The following is a 17,066-nucleotide window of genomic DNA, read 5'->3' as shown; positions in this document are numbered from 1 at the left end:
CTTTCTTCACTTCTGGTTCTCTGCCACACAGTTGCTCTCTGCCTTAAAAGGGCAGGCATTGGCTGCAGTCAGGGAAGATCCCATTAACTCCTTCTTCACCAAACTCTATTGTAGCTTGCTAGTGAGTCTGTGTTAAAACCTTTTTCTCTCTCTTTCTGTGCAAGTGAGTTTCTCATAGCCTCTATACCTTATAGCTACGTATCTCCTATTCTTTCACTCAACTCCAACCTCCCCAACTACACTAATCCCATTTTCCTCATTCCCTTTGAAATGTGGCCAATTTGTTCATAAGTCAGTCACCAGTTCATCTCTTTTAATCTGTCTTGGTTTGGAAACTCTGAAGAAAACTGTCCAATACGGGTGACTGTGGTGGTTTTGAATGCTGTTGATGGAGGTTTTATTATTAGAGCAACACACAAGTCACTGCGTTATGGAAAACTGACAGAGCAGTGGAAGAGCTGTGATCTCCCCAGTAAGGCCCGTAACCAAGGACAGACCTGAGACGGAGGAGTGAGCATCACATCACACAGTTGAATACAGCAGACAAGTGAAGAGTGCCTTGGGGAGGGACATCTGATGTCAAAATGGGTAAAGAGTTTAGAGAGAAGAGGTATCTTTTACCTGCAACCCAGAGATTAGCCTTGAGCTGATGCTGATCTTGATTCTTTTCCAATCCTGAAGTTAAGAAAAGTGGTCTTATGTTGGCACAGGTTTTTGCATCGTGTAATATGTTATAGATTCATTTACAAAATAGAATAAGAATCACAATCAAAAACTAAATAGAATAAGTGTGATAGAAAACAAATGTTACAATGCCATCCAAGAATTAATAAACTCATCATTACAAAATAACCAATGATTAAAAATACACTTGTAATTTAAATCAAAACATTCTTGTCCTTGCAGTTACAGAACATTAATATTAGCCTTCTTTTCTGGAAAGATTGAGATCCTCAAATACTCCCAAATATCCAAATGAAGGCCTGACTTAAGAGGCCTATATGATAAAATATACATAAAGAAATAATAATTCATAGTAGCATATAAGTCACATCATATGGCTGAACACACCTGACTCATACAGTACATTAAATTTAACCCTTTGAAAAATGATACCATCATGGCTAATAGCCAGACATATGGACATGCATTTTTTATTGAAATTTTTTGGACATTTGCTGCTATAAAAGAAGGAAGTACCAACTACCTTTATGCCATTTACTGTGTCTAGCTTCTGGTTATTGACAGCACCTTACAGAATATATGAAAGACAATCAATATTATTTTATAGGCATTATTTTCATTAATGAAAACACTACAATTCCCCAAAAAATATTTCTTTTTAAAAGTTAGAAGCCATTTAGCTTTAGAGAAAAATAAAAAAGAAACTTTAAAATGCTAGACAACTTTAAGTGGAAATGCTATTTCTTTAAATATTAACGTTAGTTTCTCCTTCTGATTAGTTCAGTCTAAGTAAAGACTAGGAGGCCATCAGTAAGGCACAACCTCTTCAAATGCAATGACTTTGATGCTTCCTATTATCACCCTTCCTCACTGTCGCCCCGGCATGCAGTTCCTTCAAACTTCCCACTGACGTTCCGTAACATAGATTTTGTTGCTGTTAGGTGCTATGAGTGACATGTAGTGTAGGCCCGATAGCAAAGTAGAATTGGCCCAAAGGAGTTTTCTAGGATGTAATCTTAATGTGAGCAAAGCACTTGGTCTTTCTCCCACAGTCTTTAGATGGGTTTGAATGGTCAACCTTTCAGTTCATAGCAAAGAACTTAACCAATGTGTCATCACGACTCTTTATAGAAAAGATTTTTCTTTTAATTTGATTACCTTTGTAATCCAAACTAACATTCTGGAGTAATTTAAACTTGTCTAAAGCAAAGGAGTCCAGGGCGACACTGATGAAGAGTTCTGCTACTTGCCAATGGTTTGAATGAAGGAGCTACCGCATGGGAGAAAGATGTGAGAGTTGGCTTTCATACCGATTACAGCTTTGGAAATGAAATGGGACAATCCTGCTCTGTGCTTTGGGTCCACTGTGAATCAGAATTGACATGGTGGCAATGGACTAAACTAGGAAAATGTCAACGTTAATTAAAGTACTGCCAGTAAATCTTGAAGGAATGCTTTAAAGCTTTCAATAAATAAAGCATGTCTGCTTTTCTTCAAAATATCAACTTGTACACTTTTCACGTGATATTTATTACACTAAATTCTCAGAAGGTTTTATACTTTTATCTGTTGTGAAAAACATAACACTAGTATTGGCCATTTTAAATCATAAAATCATATGGTTTACTATGCTGGGAATGACTGATCTAGAAGAACAGTGTTACAATTACCACCCATAAAGGACATGTCAACATCTATGTTGAAGTGCAGTGCTGTCTGTGATCTAATTGCTACTATCCCCATTTAAATAAATCCAATCAATACCACTATTATTCAAAGCTATGCTCCAACTATGAATGCTGATTCTGCAGACGTTGAGCAATTACCAATATCTTCGGCCAGAAATTGCTCAAACATGCAATCAAGACACATTAGTAATTATCTTCAAATGGGATGTAAAAGAAACAATAAGGAAGGAACAGTAGCTGGAAAATATGGTCTTGAAGAAATAAACAAAATTAGATATCACATGATAGAATTGTGCAGTAACAACAACGTGCCCATAGCAAATATCTTTTCTCAGCCACACAAAAGGCAACAATGCACATAAACTTCTCCAGATGGAATTCACAGAAATCAAACTAGCACCATCTGTGGGAAGAGACAATAGATAATCTCAAAATCAGCAACCAAAATGAGACCACAAGCTAAATGTGAAACAATCATAAAATTTCTCATATGTGAGTTCAAATTTAAGCTGGAGAGAAATAAAACAAATCCAAGAGGGAAAAAATACAACCTTACGTCTATCCCACCTGAATTTTGAGACTATCTCAAGAACAGACCTGCGGCAGTGAGCACTACTGACAGAAAGACCTGAAGCGCTGTCGGAGGACATCAAGAACGTCATCCATGAAGAAAGCTAAAGGTCTTAGAATGTCAGGAAAGAAAGAAAAGATCAAAGCGGATGTCAGGAGCAACTGTGAACCTGCTCTTAATTGTAGAGTAGCTGAAGGCAAAAGAAAGAAATGATGAAGTCAAAGAGCTGAACAGAAATTTTCAAAGGGCAGCTCGAAAAGACAAAGTAGAATATTATAATGAAATATGCAGCGACTCTACAGCATTCCAGTCTCTTCTATAGCAGGCCACTCTGAGTCTGAACTGACTTAGTGGCACCTTACGAAAGCAACAATGTTTTAAAATAAAAATAAGGGAGGTATATTTCTAAAAGCACAGTTTAAATATTTACTCACAAAATGCATCTCTTTTCTTGTTTATATCACAATATATAATTATTGTTGTCATACTTTGCCAGACCTTTTTGTTACTAGAAATATCAGTGAGCTACATGCAATTGCTACTGCTGTTCATTGTTATTGCATCGGTCCCCACTCCTGGTTAGCCGTGTCCTATGGAATATACAGAGAAACCCAGTCCTTTTCCGCTTTCACCATCAGTATGCTGGCGTCCATTACTGCAGTCACTGTGTGTTCTGAAAGCTTCTAAACTAGTCAGTTAAAGCTTCCAGCACGACTTCAGAAAAAAATATCTTTACGTGCACCCAGAATTTTTATGAGTTAACTGTTAGAAGTAGATTAGCAAGCCTTTCTTTTTCATCTATTTTTGTCTTGAGGGTCTACTGAAATGTGTCCACAATGAGGAACCCTGAAGCATCATTGCAAATCACATGTAGATTTCCACCTACTGAGGTGGATGGTGAAACTACACAAAAATTACCTAAAGCGCCATGAAGAAGAGACCTTCATTTCAGATAAGAAAGAAATCCAAATGAGTCGCTTTGTTTTTGCCTTCTGGCAGAAAAATGGAATTCTTGGAGAATTTTATCATTGGGACTTTATCCTCGTGTTTTTTATCATTGGAGTCAAAATTGAAGTGGTTTCAGGACTTACTGGTTAAATATTTTTCTTGAAATAATGAAGAATTATTGTTTTAATCTACTAGTCACTAAAGGACAATTTAGGATCCCCGGTGGCTTAGTGGTTATCAGTTGTGCTACTAAACCAAAGGTCAGCAGTTCGAAATCACCAGCCAACTCCACAGGAGAAAGAAGAGGCTTCCTAATCCTGTAATTAGAGTTTGGACACTCAAAGGGGCAGTTCCACTCTGTGCTATTGTGTCACTATGAGTCACCATTGACAATGGCAGTGAGTGTTTTTAAAGAGAAGTACAATTTACTTTTAATCAACGAGTTAAGAAGAGAAATTAGATGGTATTCAGGTCATTCATTTCCATGGGGAGCACTTTACCTTTCATCAGAGTCTTTTCCATATTAATTTTTATAGTATGGCTAAGACCCATGTTTTCAAACAAGAGAGATTTGAAGACTCACATGCTTCACTTAAAATGTTTTAGACCCATTTGTGATAACAAAGTGTAATGGATTCATATTTTCTAAAGGATTTTGTTACTGTTCCAACCTTAGAACTTTCCGTCAGAGATACCAAATTAAGCATGGGATAGTAGAATGCAAAGATCAGCTTATACTTGTTTGTCTACACATTCCTATTAAACACATTAGAGGTGCACTGGCATTGCATTGCAAGAACCATCTACTTGAAAAGGAAGGCTCGAGGAACAGAGAAATCTTACATTACATTAAGAATGATATTTGGAGCACTCCAAATGCATCCCACCCACAAATGCCATAAAATCAGAAAAATAATGACTATGACAAAAACAATATTTCTTCATAAGAATAAATAAATGTCATATTTGTATACAAATAACCCACATTTTTATTAGAACATGTAAAACTCTTATACTTTGTTCATAATCACTTTTAAAAAATATTTTTGACTTAAATGTTATTTTTCCCCTGTGGATTGGATTTAATATTATTATTGTTGCTAGATGCCTTTGAGGTGGATCCAGAAGTATTTTTCTAAACCACATAAGCAATAGGAGGCAGGCTATGATGGAAATGAGACTTCACATTGAAAGCAAATGATATGAATGGGAGACTTAGAAATTAGTAAGTAGGATATTACCCTTGGCTAAAACTATAAGAAAAGATGTTTAAAATCAAATAATATATTTTAGAATGTCTTTGAAATTGGCAAATGAAAATAATATAAGCCATTTCATTTTCATCTACAAACAGGACAACTGGATTTATTCATTGATTATCCTCATCATCCAACTCCTTGGCACCCTTCAAAGCCTAATCCAGCTTCCTGATCGTCATTGAAATATCCCCTAGCTGCCTGTGCATTCTCTTCCAGTACTTCAGAACTGTTGTCATCGTCAGCAAAGTCTTCCTTGTCATCCTTGGTATTTTAGTGGCATACAATCCCAGTCTTTAGGAAGGTACTATGGGTAACGTCTGGGCTTATTTTCCCTAAGCAAAAGCCAGTCCGTTGCAGACTTTTGTAGAAGGTCCCATTTTCCTGAAAGTGTTAACTCATATGCCCCATCCACGAAATGGGCTACATTCACTAAACGCACTCTCTTTGCAGAAAAACATTAAACATTTGGTTGACTGTTCATAGCTGAAGCTCACAGCTAAGGTCACTATAGGTAAGTTCATGTCAACTTGATATATAGGTGTTTAGGGGTGGAGTCTAGACTGTCAATTAGGTCCCAGCCTGATGGTACCTACTGGTGGCATGACCTTCTCATAAGGAGGGTCCTGGGAACATCCCCGCCTCTCTCTGCCTCCATCTTCCTCTCAATGAACCATGTTGAGACCTGCATGAACCCTGTCATTTGGCCACTGCCTTTGGATCCACACAACCCTGCACCCACTGGCCTGTGATCGTCCTTCATTCTGCATCAAGGCATGAGTCTGAAGAGGGATTTATGCACTAGTATCAGATTTAGGAACCAGTATTGAACTGATGGACTTGATCTGAACTGGGATGTTTCTTGATATACAATTACTTTTTAATATAAAACTCTTTCTTGTAGTATATATATATTTTTTGTCATATATGTCTTTGCCATATATATATGGCCCCTTTGTTTGGTGCTGTTGAGGCCATCTGCAATTTTATGCACATATTACTATCTCTGCAGGTCCATCTAGATAAGATATGCTGGATAAACAATGTGAGAAGAAAATAATGGGATCAACAGTCCCGGAGGGAATAAGAGTGTGGGAGGTGGGGAAAGGGAAGAGGTGTTGGCCAACCCAGGGGCAAGAGAACAACGATTGGTTCAAAACCAGTGGCAGGGAGGGTATGGGAAGACTGGTAGGGAGAGACCAAGCGAAATTTAACTGAGAGGAATTACTGAAGCCAGAATAAAGGCTGAACATGGTAGAGGGAAAGGAGGAAAGCATAAGGAAATAGAGGAAAGGAGTAGGAGGCAAATGGCATACATAGAGGCCTAAATACATGCATGTACATATGTAAATATGTTTGATTATGGGAAATAGATCTATGTGCATATATTTATAGGTTTAGTAGCAGGGTATCAGGTGGACATTGGGCCTCCTGGTGCACATTCCCTTAATACAAGAGCCCTTTGCTAAGCTAAACGGTCATTAAGTGATACCCACCTTCCCGACATGATCGCTGAAGGCAAACGTGTGCATAAGCAAACATGGTGAAGAAAGATGATGGTGCCCAGTTAGCAAAAGATATAGCGTTGGTGTCTTAAAGGCTTGAAGGCAACCAAGCGCCCATCTAGCTTGGAAGCAAGTAAGCCCACAGAGAAGCACACAAGCCTATATGAATACGGGGTGTTGAAGTGATCAGGTAGCAGACACCGAAGAACAAAAACCGTCATCATGTGATCACCTTCCCCATATAAACGCTAAAGACGAATGTGTGCATAAGTAAGTGTGATGAAGAAGGCTGATAGTGCCCGGCTATCAAAGGACATGGTGTCTGTGGTCTTAAAGGCTTGAAAGTAAACAAGCGGCCATCTAGCCCCAAAGCAACAAAGCCCACATGGAAGCAGCACAGGAAAAAAATCATATCATCATGAATGAGGGGAGCACGTGATGGGAACCCAATGCCCATCTGTAGACAACTGGACATCCCTTGCAGAGTGGTAGTGGGGAGGTGATGAGTCACTCAGGGTTCAGTGTAGCAATAATGAAAGACAACCTTCCTCTAGTTCTTAAACCCTACTCCTCCCACCCCCCAATCATGATCCTAATTCTACTTTGCAAACCTGGTTAGACTGTAGGATGCACAGCGGTACAGATGGGAACTGGAAACACAGGGAATCCAGGACAGATGAACCCCTCAGGACCAGTGGTGAAAGTGGTGATACCGGGAGGAAAGAAAGGGGGAATCTATTATAAGGATCTACATATAACCTCCTCCCTGGGGCACAGATAACAGAAGAGTGGGTGAAGGGAGACATCAGACAGTGCAAGATATGACAAAATAATAATTTATAAATTATCAAGTGTTCACTAGGGATGGGGGAGGGGGGAGGGGGAGGGGGGATGGAGGGGGAGGGGAAAGGAAAATTGGGAGCTAATTCTAGGAACCCAAGCAGAAATCGAGTTTTGACAATGATGAAGGCAACGAATGTGTAAGTGTGCTTTACACAATGGATGTATGGATGGATTATGATAAGAGTTGTTTGAACCCCAATAAAATGTTTTTTTTTTAAGAAAAATACGGAAAGTACCATGGACTTCTCTAAGAACTGCAAATGTGTCTTTAAAGAAGTATAGCCAGAATGGCCCTTGGAAAGGAGGATGACAAATCTCATTCGTTGTGGAGATATAGTCAGAAAAATGATACCATCCTTGATTGAACAGAGGGTCTGCAATAAAGAGGAAGATCTGCAAGAAGAGGGACTGATCCGATGATTACAATAATACCCTTCGGCACAGTAAGTCTAAGTATGATGTAAGATTGGGCCGCATTTCCTTCTGTTGTAAATAGACTCACCGCTGAAGACACCTAACAAAAACAATAGATATGTCTTAGAAGTCTAGTACAGCGTTTCTTGACTCACCCTAATGGTGGTGACATTATGCATGTTTACATTATTTTCCCAGTGGAATTCCTTATTCTTTGCTAATGCTGCCGTGCGTTTCATCATTGTCCCTGCTCACCGGCCTTCTGCTGCTTCCTTCGAAACACACTCCTAGTCTGCTTCGATCCCCGCTGTTTTCCCTTCTTGTATGATTTTGAGCTTTGCTGGAGAAAATTATATAACTCTGTCAAGTAAGGCAGATTTATATTTTCCAATTTTAGTTGGGCTCTCAAAATCACTTCTAACCCCTTTAGTCAAGTGACTCTTTGTTTGATAGCCTGACCTATGTAATGGTGTGGGTGCAGTGCTCGTCCACACCAATCTGAACGTACATGGGACAGTTTCTGAGGAGTTTTCTGGAGTCACTCAGATGTGAATTCTAAACTGCTAGACCTACAGTATTGAGATGCCATTTTTCTCCTGCCATTTGCCCATACCGCCCCATGGCCAAATGTTTGAACCTCAATTGCCATCAGAAATGCTAGTGTGCTTGCCAGGGAAGAAGTCTTGAGACTGAACTGCAAAGGTAGCCAATACTGAGAAGCCCTATGACTATTCTCATAATAGTGAGTAGCTGTCAATATAGGCCATTAATAATTTGAACATAGTACTGGCATAGTAGGTACTCAAAATGTTTTTAGTTTAATTATGTTTTGATTCCAAATATGCTCTTATTAGCAGTCATCAAAATGACACCGGTTTATGTAAACTCTATGGCCAATTGAAAGTAATGATGCATGGTCCAACACTATCTCCACGATCCGGTGTGGATTTGACACCTGTGTTCCATAGATTTTCAGAAGTATATCATCAGACCATTCTTTCTAGTTTGTCTTAGTCTGTAAGTCACATTGAAATCTATTCAGATACAGTAACTTACAAATCTCAACTGATGACTGTGTATCAAATTCATTATCCATGAATGGAATGTGGGTGTACAGAAATCAAGAATTCTACCACTGAGCCAAGTATTATTATTATCTTATTTTAATAAGTCATCTACTACATACTGTGGAATTTAAACAATATAATGAAGCTTAAGATTTTTTTTCACTGAAGTAGTTGTTGTCTAATTGGCCCTAGATGACCCAAACCCCAAAATGCAATGAGCCAAACACTGTTTGCTTATTGCCAAATACATATTACAAGAACATTTTCCCATAAGAGAATGCTGGGTCATTTACACTAATAATTCTTCCAAATTGTAGCACGCCTCTCTCTTGTTGTTGCTGTATTTAAGTGATTTTCAGGAGAATCTGACTCACATTGCTCTTAGGAGTCTTCAAGTCATTTCTGATTCATAGCACCTGGTGTGCATCAGAAAGTAACTCTGCCCAGCCCTGCATCTTCATCATAATGCGTATTAATATTGAGCCCATTGTTGCAGGTGCTGTGTGAATCCATCTCAGTGGCAGTTTCCCTCATTGCCTCTGGCTTTCTTCTTTACCAAGCAAGATATCCTTTTGCAGGGATTGGTCTCTCCTGATAACATGTCAAAATTAAATAAGATTAACTCTCATCACTGTTGCTACCAAGGAACATTCTGGCTATACTTCTTTCAAGACAAATTTGTTTGTTCTTCTGGCAGTCCATGCTAAGTTAAATAATCTTTCTGACCCTATAAATCAAATGCATCAATTTTTCTGTGGTCTTCTTATTTATTGCCCCACTTTTTGATGCCTATGAGGCAACGGAAAACATCATGACTTGAGTCAAGTGCACTGAGAAAATAACTTGGAGGGCATAAATGGACTCTGGCTATCTTATTACTTAGAGGCAGACACCAAACCCACCTCTAACCTGGACACTTCCTTACATATTATGACACCAAATGTTTCGCCCATGGTACTCACCTTCTATGCAGGTTCAATAATCCATTGCAATGGCCAAACAGCGCTCTCAGACAGCACCCACAAGTTTCCCTATTTATTAGGGAAATTACCAGGTTATCACCAGCCAGGATCAGAATACAATAAGGATATAGTCTTCCCTACAGCAACACCATTCCTCAACCAGCAAACAAGTCTCTCTCTCTCTAGTCTTCAGCATCTCAGATGTGTGGTCTTCTAGCCTCTGCCTGCATAGGCCAGGAAGCCAGCCCACTGCTTACTCACAGCCTAACGGGCTTGGTGTCATGAAGATGAAATTTAAATAATGTATTCATATATGTAAAATATATAGACTAACTTACAAAGTTACATTTAAAACTGGGAGGGGGAGGGGAAAGGAGGAGCTGATACCAAGGGCTCAAGTAGAAACAAAATGTTTTGGAAATGATGATGACAACATATGTACAAATGTGCTTGACACAATTGATGTATGGATTGCTCCAGGAATTGTAAGAGCCCCCTAATAAAATGATTTTTTAAAAGAAATTATTCTATATGTTAAGTATGCAAGAAATATGCTAAAGTTAAGAAAAATTGCTCTGTTGTGAAACTTGTAGAATAGATAGATAGATAGATGATAGATAGATCAGTTACCTAAGGAGATAGACCTAAGGTAGTGATGCCCATAAAAAGCACTTTTAGCCTATTGGAAAATATCACCAGAAAGGAAATTTCACTCACCTCTGGTCGTCTGGTAGTTAAGGCTACCCTCAAACCAGAACAGTCAAACTTGTTTAGGAGTGATGGCTGGATTTCACATGGTAGTTAGCTGGTGAAGGAAGAGCAGTCAAAGACCCACAATGGTTGCTGGAAGCTGAGACTCCCAGTTTTTGTGCTACTGAGCGTTCCTAGCAACTCCTTGGAGTCGAGTGCTGGAAAAGGAAACTTGACTTTATCACACTAAACCAGAGGCCAAAGATGGGAGTCTTCCTTTGTCTATTGTAAGTGTAACTTTGGAGCTCTGCTCTTTTCCACCTTCCCTATCTAACTCACAAGACAATAGGGTTCTGTCGGTTAGTTTATATTGTTACGCTATTGGACAAATAAATCTGGCAACTCATATTCATATATTTTCTAAATTTGCAACTTACTCAAAACACTTGCCACTGTTCCTCTGTTCTTTCTCATGGTCTCCTTGCCCTCGCCTCTGGTCTCAGTCGGGCCCTTTTGCTCTGCCCCCTGATCCCCATGGCACAGCATCTGGTGCCTGGTCTTAGAGTCTACCACTTTCAAGATCTCAAATATAATCCATTTTCTAGGACCTTCTTTCTGGTTGGTCCTGCAATTTCTGTTTCTCCTTCTGATGGAGGTGTGCTCTTTCAACAAACCATATCACCCAAGACGGTGACTGGTTCACACCCTCTAAAAAGGTGGAGATTCAGAATACATTTTACCTTAATCCTGCTCGCAGCATAACAGATAACTTCCTCGCAAACAGGATTATAGAAACAGGCACAAAGTTTATAATTTACAATACATCACATAAAGGGCTATGACTAGAAAAGACAATTAAGTAATTGACTATAGCTTAAGTATCTTAGTCTTCAAAGTGACATGCTTGTTCTTTTTTATCTCTTGCTCTTTAACACTTAAAAGAGGTCTTGTGCTGCAGATCTACCAAATAAAATGCAACATTTGATTTCTTGATTTCACAGTGTTTCCATGAATATTGATTGTGCATGCAGCCAAAATGAAATCCTTGACAACGTAAATCTTTTTACGATTTATCATGATTTGGCCTATCTTTCCAGCTCTGAAGATTTGGGTTTCCTTTTCATTGAGTTATAATCCATAGTAGAGTGCATACCTTGTCTTCAAAAATGTAATTTTCCAGCAAACTTTCTAAGCCTTTTCACATTTATAAGCTAGTTTAAGGCATATCATGATGAATATATACAATTTTAAAAATAGTAATTGCAATGATGGGTGTATTGAGAACATAGTAATAAAGGTCAGACTTACCTTGAATAACTATTGATCTTTTATATTCTGAGGAAATTGCTACCAAAATAATTTGTAGCAGTTGATGAAAAGCCAAAATAATAAGCTATAATTATTCAAATATTCAATTTAAACTTAGAAGATTTTTTTGAATCTTTAAAAAATTAACTTCTTTCATTCCTATTACACATATCTATAGATATGTAATAATGCACATTTTTGATAATATTGAAACTTCAAAAATATAGTGAAAATAAAGATCTTATAAAAGTTTAACTATTTGTGAATTATTTCACAAATTCTTAGATAGGAAAAATTAACTCCTCAGGTGTATCACATCTAAGAGTTGTTGTTTGCTTATTATTTTGATATTTCATACAGTGGTGATAATATAAACTAGTAATTAAATAAGAAAATCTTGATGTTTCACTAAATATATTTTACAATGATGATCTATACATAACAAAAGTTACATATTTGCTAATTTTGTAAAACTATTTTTTCAAGCAAATGTACACATGAATATCTTTAAAAGATGAGTATTATTATTTTACAGCAATTCTTTTAAATTACTTTTTGTTAAATACTGAAATTGTTATTGCATGTAAAATAATTTTAAATGCATATAAATTATACTTTTTTAAAGAGAGATTTAAAATAAACTTTATTGGGTAACTCATATCAATATTTGGGGTGGGGAAACAGGCTAAGTAATCCTTGTCTACAATTGCGTATAGACTTTGGGAAGACAAAAATGATCCTTCTTAACAATTTTGAAAAGAAATGCAGTTTAGTCTCTGAGAACTTCGAAATACATATTCAGTATCAATAAAATCCCAAATCCACTACCTTAGAGTTGATTCCAACTCACAATAACACTGTACAGGGTTTCTGAGAGTGTAAATCTTTTTGGCAGCAGATCACCTCATCTTCTGCAGAGTGGTTGGTGGGATTGAACCCTTCACCTTGCCATTAGCAGGCCAGTAAATAGCCCCTTATGACATCAGATCTCCTTTCTTAATGTTAAATAGTAGTACACATTTCAAATAATGTCAAATGAATAAAACATTAACCCAATAACTTCCCAAGGAAGAGTGCGGGGAATGTTTTAATATGCTTCCCTGCCACAACTATTCCTGGTTGACACATCCTCTGATCCAGCTGTGATTTCTTCTATCCAAGATCCAAAAGTTGCATCAAGCATGCCTGAATAAGTACAACAAAACAAAAAATTAACGAGGATATTATGAACTCGAGTAGGTGCTACTTGTACCAGAGCCGTTCACCCCGGGCTGCTGTTGCGTTCTTGTTAGAGCCCCATGCACATTCTATCCTCGCATTAGTCTTCTGGATGCTACTTACCTCTCATCTCTATTGGTGGCATCTGAAGATTATATTGAAGCTGAGCATCAAGCTGTAAATGCCACTTAATTGTCGATTGCCTCTTAGTAAATTCATTTTTTGTATCTCCCATTGCTTACTGATGATTCTGGAATGTACTATAAAACAAACTCACTACTATCAAGTCAATTCTGATTCATGGTGACTATAGAGGGCAGAGTAGAACTGCCTCTGTGCGTTCCTGAGACTGTAACTCTTTACAGAAGTAGAAAGCTCCCTATTTTTCCCAAAAAGTTGGCTTGTGGCTTTGAACTACTGACCTTGTGATTAGCAGACAAAACTATAGCCACTAGGCCTCTAGATCTTCTTTGGAATATACAAAGACCCTGGTCAATATTTGCTGATTTACACTTAAACTATCATGGCTGCCGAGACTCAATTTTCAGATTGAGCAAATTACTACCACATTTTTAGTGGGTATTCAATTGAATAAAGCAGAATAGAAGACCCACAAAGATTATTAAGCAGATACTTTAATCTTACACAGAACTTCATTATCACCAGAGTTGAAATAAATTCAAGTGAAATTCACATCATTTGACCTGAAACCAACTTTGCTTGGACCACAATGCACGATTACTGTTTACTAAGCCACCTTATCCAGGGTGCACTAAAGTTTTGCTTTGTTGTGGTTTTGTCTGGACACTTCTAGCCCAGTAGTCCTCCCTCCACCACAAACATGCTTTTATCAGACATTCTTTGCAAATTTTAGCATTTGTACATAGCCTTGAATAGGGCTTATGTTATTTATTCTTATGAGTATGCATGTGATAGATATGTAACTTTCATGTGTTTTATGATAGATATGTAACTCCATTCAAATAAACGAAATCATGTTTCAATGATTGTTTAAAATAATTCCCATTTATGTATTTTAAAAAAATAGTTTATTGCCATCTACATCACACATCATACCATTTAATTCTGCAATCAGATTAAGAAGAGTTGTGCAAATATCTGCACAATCAATTTCAGAACATTTTTATCCCAGAATAAATTCAGTCTCCAAAAAGGTATAAAATTAGAACTTGATTTTTGCTAACAAATATTAAATCCTTCCAGAAAATTTGTTTTGAATTAACATTATTCACATGGATGATAAAATTGATTCAAACATCGAAAAGTGATTGTTAGTTTATTTTTCACTTGTTGGTGTGGATTTTAAATGCAGCATATCATTTTTTAATTGCCATGAGCTCTATTTAGTTCCCATAGTAATGATAATTAAAATGAAAAGTTAGAACCTTAAATTAAGGAGCAAAGTTCAGATACATGGTTTTCTCAGCGTCTAATGAACACCTGGTACCTATGAAATCCATTATGTCAATTGATTTATTTGGAAAGTCGAGGTGTTGGTGGAGGATATTGAATGTCAAATGGGCTCCTAGGTAAATGGACAGCGCTGTCCTGGAAGAAGCACAGTTAGAATGTTCTCTTAGAGGCTATGATTGTAAGGGGTTTCTCTCACATACTTTGGACATGTTGTCAGGTGTGAATAGTCATAGAGAAGGACACATTTACGCTTAGTAGACAAAAATGAGAGAAACCTTTAACACAGGAAATGATGCAAAAGTTTAAATGGCTCAAACATGTCAACAATGGTGAGTATGGCAATGTCACAGACAGCTTCGTTCTAATGTACATAAGGTTGCTATGTCTCAAACGGAATTAACTGCACCTACCAGCTACGGAGGTGATGGGATGAAAATTAGGATCCAGGGACAAGACAAAGCTGTGAGAGATTATTTTGTATCATAGCTACCAATGATGGCAGCTTTTAGTCATTGTTTCAATTGAAGCTGTTGGTTTTTGACTGAGTTATTAGAGATTTGGTTATAGCTTTGAGTTGATTAAATATAACTTGAGTATTGCAATACTATTGAACTTCACCTTTGCTGTTTAAAAATATGGGAAAACCTAGCTAACAAACAAACTATTTATTTTTTTGTATTTTAATATGAATTTTAATAGTGAATATACAATCAGAACTCATGATGTGCCTGTCAGTTTGTCATATTGTGGTGGATTTCATGTTACTGTGATAATGTAAGTTCTGTCACCAGCATTTAAAATATTAGCAGGATCAGATATGGTAAAGAGGTTTCTGGTGAGTTTCAGATGAATAACAAAAGAAGGGATAGGCTGCCCACTTTTTAGGTTTTAGCCACTGAAAATGTTATGGATAGAAGCAGAACTTTGTCAGATATAGTGCCAGAAGATGACCCTCAGTTTGGAAAGCATTCAAAACACAGCCTACGAGGAGCTGTCTCCTGCAAGAAGACTTAACCTTAATAACACAGATAGAGGCAAGCTTTGGTGAACGTCGTTTGGTGAAAGTGCATGACTCAAACTGAGAAGAAGCAGTTTCAAGCATTCATTAAAATAGAAGCATGGAATTTATAATGGAGGAATATAGTAAAATTGAAAAGGGAACACATAAAGATTGTTATACTAGTTATTAGTGAACTGAACTGAAATGGGCTTGTATTTGGAGTCAGAAAACCATATTCAACACAAATGATGCTGCATTCATTGTCAAAAAGAACATTTTGAAGTGAAAATATTGCCATATTTCCAACTGTCCTGGTTTGTGTAAATTTCTAGTCACACAAGTTTTGATGTTGTTCAAATGAACAATCCACATATTCTAGTCTAATAAGATGTCCTACACATCTATTAATTCCTTTCCACAACAGTGGATTAAATTTGATACTGTTGACTGAAGCGATGCTACTATCAGTTGAATTACCATATATTCCATGGAGATGATTTATGATGTATGTCAATGAAATGGAATGATATCTTTAAGGTGAACTAGGGACATTAATAAACCACCAATATATGAATAGATTTTGAGATCTCACATGATCTTAGCTCTGATATAAGAATAATTAATTCTTGTGTCATGGCAATTCTCAGTACTTGCTGTGGTAGTTACATAATCTGGTATCAATTTGAGGATTAAGAGTGTAGGGGTGGAGTCTGGTCTGTCAATCAAGATATAGTCAGGGAGGCCTCTGTGTGGGCATGGCCTTCTCCTGAGAATTCTGGGAACTCCAGTAGTCTTCCTTGGAAGTGGGAGATTCTCTGTCACTCCCTGTAAGAAATCTCTAAGGAAAAGCCACATGGACCTACCCTGATGCAGCCCTGGGAACTGGAGAAGCCACGTGGAGACCTCTGCTGGCACTTAAATGCTTACACCACCACGGAATTCAAAAGACTTCCCACCCACTGGCCTGTGATCTTCCTTCAGTTGGCACCATTGCATGTTTCCTGACATATGTGCTGATATTGCACTTATGGACGTGATCTGGACTGGGCTGGGATATTTTCTCAATGTTCAACTCCTCTTGTACATAAAGCTCTTTCTTATACACATATGAGTGTGTCTATGAATTTGTTTCTCTAGTCCACCCTGACTAACAAACTTGCCTTCATGAGGAGATCACCAAAGACATGGGTACCATAGCAAAGTTTGGTTCAGAAATCATATGGTTCCCACCTTTCCTGAAAAACATTATCTGGGATCTGAAAGGCTTGTCTCAAAACAATCAGCCATCTAAGTGAGGAAAGAGCTAAATCCTTATGGTAGAAACTCACCAGCCTGTACGATCCAGGATTGTATATTATAAATTTGAATCCAAAGAAGAGAATGGTGTCTGAGTTATATTGTGAACACCTAGTTTGCAGATGAGTATCGATGGCAGTAGAAGCCCCAAATCCATTTGCAAGGTCCTCACAAGGATTAAT

Source organism: Tenrec ecaudatus, chromosome 3 (genome assembly GCF_050624435.1).
Source record: "Tenrec ecaudatus isolate mTenEca1 chromosome 3, mTenEca1.hap1, whole genome shotgun sequence".
Taxonomy (NCBI): Eukaryota; Metazoa; Chordata; class Mammalia; order Afrosoricida; family Tenrecidae; genus Tenrec; species Tenrec ecaudatus.
Note: the sequence above shows the minus strand (reverse complement) of the source record.